At 39.2% G+C, this 8,623-nt stretch overlaps 1 long non-coding RNA gene across 1 annotated transcript in view; it reads right to left on the bottom strand.

Annotated features, from left to right (window-relative positions):
• Positions 1-2,720: 2,720 nt before the first annotated feature.
• Positions 2,721-8,623, bottom strand: part of LOC130362136 (uncharacterized) — a 74,702-nt gene continuing 68,799 nt past the window's right edge. The window contains exon 5 of the long non-coding RNA XR_008891287.1: positions 2,721-3,456. This is a non-coding gene — a long non-coding RNA (uncharacterized LOC130362136). The remainder of the gene's footprint in view (positions 3,457-8,623) is intronic.

The raw sequence follows: 8,623 nt of genomic DNA, 5'->3' as shown, positions 1-8,623 counted from the left end.
AGTGTACCTCTGACCGCTGCCATGGTTAGAGATGTTCTCTAGTATACACTAGGCCCCTCCTACATTTTACCTAGTGAGTTTTATTGTAAACATCTTCAATTAGTGTTATCTACGCACCTGTTGCCCTTTGCATCCCTTCCACTACACCCCCATTAGGGTTTCCGTCAGACTGGTTCTGACTGAGTTCCTGGTCCTTATGACCCCCTCTACTAGCCCCCCTGTAGCTGTCCTCTTGTGGTTACTGCTGTCTCCCTGCTCTTCTAACCTCCTACATCTTACTGCCCTTCCTACTCCTATACTTTTTCCTTCTCTCATGCTCTCTTTTTCTTGACACAGGCACACCTTGATTTCTCAATCGTGGTCTCGAAGTGTGAGCGCACAGGTGGGAACCTCGCGTGGCGGTGAGTCTGATTGCTCCCCTCTCCCTCTTTATGGCGGCTGACATTAAGGTAACCTCCCTAAACGTCAAGGGTTTTAACATGTCCGAGAAATGCTCTCAAATACTATATACCTTCCACAAACAGAAAACACGTATCCAAGCTCTGCAGGAAACGCACCTTAAAGATGGCCACATCCCTAACTTCAAAAGCCGCAACTTTCCATCCTGGATACATAGCACAAACCAGGAAGCGAAAACCAAAAAAAAAAAGAGGGCCTCACTCTTCGTCCCCTCTGTTTAGACTCCCTCTGGCACCCTCTCCCACCTGACAAGTGACATCCTATCAGCCTTCAGACACTAATATATGGCCTTGTACAACCTTCCTACGCCCCCCTTCACAACCTCCGCCTCATATAGACAAACACCACCTCATTTGGGGTCCGTGGCTTAACTTCCTATCGACTAACACCTACAGAACCCTACATATAGGTCCTACGGATCCATAAGCTCCCTCACATACAGTGTCAGCCTGCCGCATGGAAGAGACCCTGCCTGTGCGCCCCGCTGAGAGACTACTCACCTACACGCCTGTATCTCTTCACTCTACTTGCTTCTACCTCTTCTTTCACCCTGTACTGTACTTTTTCCTTCTCCCTTGACCCTTCTTCTCCCCCTCACGCTCCTTCCACACTCCCCTTGGATCTACCGGAGCCTCCATCGCAGAACGGATAAGTTCACATGGTTAAATGAATGTACCAGTGTTCTGCTTGACACGACATGTCTAATCAGAAGTTCTTTGTATTATTGGCTTGATTGTTGCTTCCATTGCATTTGCCTATGTCATGCCTCATGGCACATGTGCGCCCACTGTTTTGCCTTCCCCTGACATTTGCTTTGGTACTATGTTTTTTTTTGAAAATCTACAATAAAACTTTACTTTGAGAAAAAAAATCCTCTTGCAATATTATATATTTTTTAGAAAGGTATCCTGGCTCTCCATGAACTTGTTTCCATGAATCACAACATCATGTAGCAATGAGTTCCATAGTCTCACTGCTCTTGCAGTAAATAATTCCCATCTGTAATGATGGTGAATCCCTCTTTAATTTTTTTTGGTGGGGGCACCACAGAAAGGAAAATTGGTGAGCATGTTTTCCTTTTTCTCATGTCTCCTAAACTATAACTAATAGTGGTGTTGGTGCTGGAGAACCTCTGCAAGGTGCTTGTCCAGTCCTAGTAGAAAATTATGCTTTTCTTAGGCGCCTCAGGGTGTGCAGGTGCTCAAACCTCCGACCCAAGCCTGGCTTATGGAAGGATGATGCAGTAGCAAATGGCTTTATTCAAACTCTGACGATCTCATCCTAACAACTCCACTCGCAAATTTGGCACACAACCAAACTGGTAAGGTTACACAGTGGGTTCACAATAACACCCATTAGGGCGTTACAACCAGTTTCTATGTCCTAATAACTAATACGTTGTACACTCAGTTGCAGTAAACAAAACACATTCATAATATTTCAATAGCATTTTATTGTATATTATATTGCATTTTGTATGTATTTTCTATGTTAAATGTATTTGATTGACAATGTTCAGTTCTTTAAATTATCTTTTACATTTGGAGCGGTGGTGAAGACCTCAGGACAATTGCTCCTTTTCCCTTCCCTATAATCTGACCTGCCAGATAAATCTCTATTTTACAATTGTTTAGAACCCTTTTTTACAGTCTGTTATTCTTGTTTTCCTTATTCTTCAGGGTCTTCACCCAGGATAATCATGATTCTATCATCAATTTAGAACAATAGCAAACATTCATAGCTCATTTACTGTGATATATAAGGTCATTCAAAGCACATATGATACAATTACATATATCTTTCTAATATGCCAACAGTACCAGTGTTCTTATATTTTTTACTTCATTAAAAAATGTAAAAAAATTTGCTATTGAAGGACTGCTAGGCAAGTCTGGCATGTTCCATTCTCATCCTAAATCTTTTCTGCTTAGAAGGTATAACAGTAATGTGAGCAACTGTTCTGCCTGTAATTCTGTTAAGCAGCCTTACATTTTGCCACCAGGACCTCTTTTCTGTGTTAAGCTTTAATATCCTCTCAAATGCATTAACATGTCCTTGGAACAGACAGTTACAGACGCCTGCTTGCTTTGAATATTTCCATTTTAATAGGAGTCACAGATTCACACTTTATAGAACAGAGGAACTCTAATTCTGAGCTTCTGCCAGCAGGCATATAACCAATGGTTTCACGCCCTAAAGTTAAACTGAAATAAATATGTAAATATACAGTATATAGAAATTTTACAGACGAAAACCTTCACTAAACAAGAATACATCTTTTATTTTTATTAATAATTTTCATTTATTTCTCTTACAACCAGAACTGTAACTTTAATTGGAACAAATTAAAACCTAGGTCTTAATTCACTGCTTGAGGCCACTATTTAAAAACATTTAGCACCTATAGTATAATAGGAAATGGTTATTATTTCTAAGAATTGTATTTTGTTTTATGTTTTACTTAACACTTATGCTTTATGCTGGGAGCGAGTCTTTCTATGTTTAAACATATATGGTTATATGATTGGCAAGGGAACAGGACAAAAGGAACATTTTCTGTAGTAAAATTTCACATATTCGACACATTTATATATATATATAATTTAAGACAAGGACAGATATACCTAGACACTAGAAAAATATTTCACTGAATTTCACAAACGTGAGCACAGTCTGGTCTACGTTGTTCTATATATTTTAGACATTGGACCAAAATCTCAGTTCAGCTATATATTTATAGACACATAGTAAGCATATGGTTAATTACAATCACCGACTGCCAGACAGACACATAGACGACATGGCCTGATTTTGATCTCTTCTCTGCTTTACTTTCAAATACAGAAACATGGCAAATTCCCATGTGGGGTAATTTATTTAGTGTGATACAGATCTGAAATGATGCAAAATGAGTGTCAGCTGTTTAATATTTTTTCTTTGATGTTCAGTGGCTTTCATACAACTCTTCTGCTCAAGTCTTCCAGACATGGCATTGTGCTAAAAAATAGTAAAAAAAATCAATAATATGTATTTTAAGACTACAGTGTAATATATATGTGTATCCCCAACTTGTTATGATAGAATGCATACTGTATGTTACCCCTAAACTTATTTCTTCCCATAGGGACACCACAGGGAAGATGTATTAATGCATTGATACCAGCACTCTGTACTATAAATGACACAAAAACAGTAGCTTCTTCTTTTTAAAATGGATCATGGCCTCTAGGTTGTACCAAATGTAAAATATTTAAAAACACTACTATAACACACTAGTGTCCTCCTCTTTGGTAAGACTGTATTAGTTATTATGTCCACATGTATTTAGAACCTAATTCAATACTGTCTGTTTATAGGGTAAAACAATATGTACAGAAACACTAGCAAGAACAAATACATAACAAATGGTTCTCTATAATTTCCCAAAACAATTGTTTAGAAAATGGCAAAAAAACTACATCACAAGTTGAACCTTGCATCACCCCCGCACAATATTAATCTATGGGGCAAGTGCTGTGGTAATAAATCTGGCCCCATAAGTGAAAACTTTATACAGTGTTCCATTACTGATAAATCTAATCCTTTGTAGGGCAGAACTTGGACCTGCATGAAGCCAGAGCTCCTCATGAGAAACCTTCACGTTTCTGCTTCTAGGGTGCTACAAATAAAAAAAAATGGTGAAACTAGCCAGCTCCAGGACTTTTTGGGAACCCCAAGATGCAATAAAGGTCAGCAAAATCTGGATTAATTTTTTCAGGTAATGACATATAATTTTTCCTATTTGGAGCAAAAATATGGAGCCTGGGAATTCTAAAGAACTTGGTCTGGTTAGCCAGGATTTGGAAAAATATAGCTGCTTTCTTACAGAAACAGCACCATTTGTGTCTTCAGCTGTTGTGTAATATTGCTGCTCCTTTCCATAGAAGTGAATTGAGATGCGTTGTAATACCATACACACCCTGAGGACAGGTATGGTGCTGTTTTTAAATCTTGAATTATCCCTTTGAAAGGGGTATTCCAGCACTAGAAAAACAGAGTTGTTTTCTTCCAAAAGCAGCATCACTCCTGTCCTCAGGTTGTGTGTGTGTTCTTTTGAAGTGAATGGAGCTAAGATGTAATTCCACACACCACCTGAGGTGTGGTGTTATTTGAGGAAGAATGCCATCACCGCTGCTAACCTGCTGGCTTGTCTGGAGCTGATGGGACCGGTCCGTTGTGGGCAGTAAGCCCTAGGAGGCTGCGACCCCCGGGGGAACAACTTCAGAGCCCGGTGGCGGTGTCAGAGGCACACAAGAGAGGACCAGAGTGGGAGTGGGTGCCGGGACTGAGCCCAGAATCGGAGCTGGAGCCGGAGCTGCTGGAAGAGGTGGCAGGGCGGAGCTGTGGAGCAAGAGTCAGGTAGCGAGGGGCTTGAAGTGGAAGCCCCTGAGTGTGAGAGACTTTGGGGGGAAAGCGCTGATGGTAGACGGTAAAGCTGTGAATGGGGATAATACACCCCAAAGTACTGATATGCCCTCTGATATTAAGCAGCTATATATGAATATTGAAAGGCACCTTGTGCTTTCCAGACTTGCTTCATTGGAATCTGAATGGGCAGAGCTCGGTAGTTGTTTGATGGGAGCTTATGGAAAAACCCCTAAATGTGGACTGTTTGTAGTAGTGATATACAATGGTTGCTTAAAAGAGTCAGAATTGACTCCTTCTCATTTGTTGACCTGCATACTTGATATATATATATATATAGCTCTATAGGAGCATATGAAATACACTGTGTAGCCCAGACTTGCCGCACTGGAATTTGAATGGGCAGTGTCTGAAGAATTATCTAACAGCAGCTGATATATTGGTGGAGTGTGTTATACTACCTACTGGAGAGTCTGTAAATAAAAGGTGTGAAAAAAAACGCTTGGTGGAATTGTTGGGTCACAGAAGGTTAAACTAAAGAAAAACACATATTATTAAAAAAAATATTGTGACGTGTGGAGTGTCTGGGTAGCAATATCTTATGCTAAAAAGTGTTTGGATTCAAAATCCCTGTTGCGGATGGTGGAGTTTTCTAGTAGTGTTATTTGATGAACGCTGGGAACTAACGCCTGCTCAACCCATACCTAAATAAGTTAAATCATCTCCACCTGCTGATTTGTATACTTGACTTGAAGCTGTATACGAGAAATTTAAATACCTTGTGTAACCCATAATTGAACTGGGAGGTATGTGAGATGTATAATACTCTGGAGAGATTGTAAATAACTACTGACTGGGGAGCTTATAGTAGTAATATTTATTGGAGATTGAAAAGTGTTGGAATTAACATCTCTACAGTATATAACTGAATAAAAATGTTCAACTCCTCTACCAGTTGACCAATTAAAACAACATACAACCATATATTAATTAGCAAAACTCCCTGCCCAGTCCAGGCCCACTATATTAGACCCCATTGAAAAATTTACTTTTTTAAATGAGAAATAATATCTTCTGGGAAAGACTTTCTAGCCATGGAGTGTGGAATCTATGGTAGTAACAACAATCAATAGAAATAGGGTATCTACCCTTACCCGCTACCCCGCTACCTTGACTAAAAGGCCCACCCCCAGTACCTTAGTCTACTGACTACCCTATAAAAGGATATAAAAGCATTGGAAGACAGAGTGAGGCAACATATAAGGACTGAAAGTACTTTCTACAAAGACTCTAATAATGGAGCTGTCTGGGAAACTATACATTTGAGATCTATATTACAGATAAAGAGCTATAGCTGGGAGGAAGAGAAAAATAATCGCCCCTAAAAGAAATCCCACTAGCCCAGTAAAGGAGAAAACAGGACAAAAAATTGATAAATACTTGTGCCCCATGGCAGGGAAATCTAGACAAAGTATGGGGAAAGGAAGAGAAGCAAGTAGATGAGACCCCCCTCCCCCCTGGCTTGCAGGAATTATGTCAGCAATTGAGAAATGTAATACCTCAGTGGGGAGACTAACTAAACAAGTAGGGGCTATCAGTTCTTAAAAAATAAAATGGCCTATCTAATATTCGGTCTAGATGTGGAGAAGCAGAAGAGAGAATTAGTGCAGTGGAGGATGAGGTAGTAAATCTTAAGAAAGAAAGAAAGGAAAATACTGCAAACAGAAAATCGGTGGCTGAGAAATAAAGTATCAGATCTAGAAGACAGATCAAGAAGGTGTAATTTGAGGATTCTCGGTATCCCTGAGGGGTCAGAAAAAAATGACAGGTTTTATTCAAACTTGGATAACTGAGACAGTGGGGAAAGAACTTCTGTCCCCTCTCTTTAGCATGGAAAGGGCCCACAGAATACCAATAAGACAGGCTGTAACTGGATCTGCTCCAAGGCCCATCATTATGAAAACACTGAGCTACAAAGACATAGACATTATACTTAGAAAAACAAGGACTATGGGCAGTCTGCAATTTAATAATGCGAAAGTCTCTATTTATCCAGACTATGCAGTGGAGACTCAAAAAAAAAGAGTCTCATATTTTTTAAGTTAAAAAGAGGCTTCAAAATAATGGAATTAAATACGGATTAATGTTCTCTGCTAAACTTCGGGTGATGCACAAGAAAAGGTCTGATTTTTCTATACCCCAAAAGAAGCTTCAGATTGGATGGACAATGAAGGACTCAAATAACTAAGTGGCGGAGGCGTGGGGGGGGGGAGTAGACGTAGGTTAGAGGTTTGGGTCCTAATAAAAAGACTCGAACCACTGGGTGGGTTGGGGGGGGGGGCTGCAGTAGGGAGGGCATTATGGGGAAAGTATACATTTGTGCTGTTGTTTTTTTTTGTTGTTGTTGTTTTTTTCCTCCTCTCTTCTCTCTTTTTCTTCCTCTCTCTTCTCTCCTTTTCAATGTTTATTTTTCTTAATTTTTTTTCTCTTCTTTTACACATTAGTTACTTTTTGGGCACTTAATATAGTATTTGGAGACACTGAGAATTGGTCTAATGCACTGAAAATATGTGATAAAAGTTGTGAGAAGACACTAATAAAATACATATAAAGGAATGGTTAACAGAATAATATGGAATTAACGTGGATTAGTGGAGAGAGCTGAAAGAGTAGCGGTAATCAGTTATATTAAGAAATATATGTCTGGGATAATATGTTTGACAGAGACACATTTTACGAAGGACACAATTAGGATAGCGTTTAATAATAGGTGGGGTATCAATATCCTGCAATATATTCGCCGTACTCAAGGGGGGTATCACTGCTTGTACACAGGTGGGTTAAATGGGAAGAGAGGGAAGTTAGAATTGATAAGGAGGGTAGATTTATTTTCATCCAGGTAAAATGGGATGGAATTTAATACTTGATGGCATTTCTGTATAATCCTCCTCCATTCTCCACTAAAATTATTGTACAATTTGTCAATTTCTGTAAAGGAAAAGGTGATCTCCCTACCTTGGTAATAGGAGACTTTAATGGTGATGGATGAAAATGCTGATAGATTTAGGGTAGGGAGACCTAACCCAAAAATGGGTCCAACCTCTTTTTACTAGTCAGGAATTGGGATTAATAGATCTGTGGAGGGTATGTAACCCTGACAACAAAGTATTCTCCTGTTGGAACAAAAGCCATCAGATATTCTTAAGAATAGACTTGGCTTTAGGAACGTCCATATTTAATCAAAAAATAGTTGAAATTAAATATCTGTACTAAAGTATATCCAACCATAACCCCCTTTTGGTGAAAATTTTAAGGGAAAGCAATAGAAGGGCAGAAATAAAGATAAACGCCCATTGGTTTGTTAGGAAGCACTGGAGATCTTGAAGAGAGGTAAAAAAAATATGATTGAAGTCAAATGGGGGTCAGCATCAGATGGGATAGTATGGGAGGCCATAAAAGGGTATCTAAGAGGTGAATTATTTGGAACCATTTGTAAATTGAGGAAGAAAAATCAGGAAGAAGAGAAAAGGCTGTTGAGTAAGGTGAAACAAGCAGAAGAACTTTTTAACTTGTCGACAATAAAAAATAAAGAGCAGTGGGAAAGGTGTCAGGGGGAAATAGATAGGTTTAATGAGGAAAAAGTTAGGAATAAAAGGTTTTTTGCAGGGAAGCAAAGGTTTTGGGAGGGGGCGATAAACAAATGTCTTATATATCAAATTTATTTGATCAAAAATGAGAAAGATAGGAAAGGCATAAGTGC

This window comes from Hyla sarda, chromosome 3, assembly GCF_029499605.1.
Source record: "Hyla sarda isolate aHylSar1 chromosome 3, aHylSar1.hap1, whole genome shotgun sequence".
Taxonomy (NCBI): Eukaryota; Metazoa; Chordata; class Amphibia; order Anura; family Hylidae; genus Hyla; species Hyla sarda.
The sequence above is the reverse complement of the archived record's forward strand: the minus strand, read 5'-3'. Positions and strand labels throughout refer to the sequence as shown.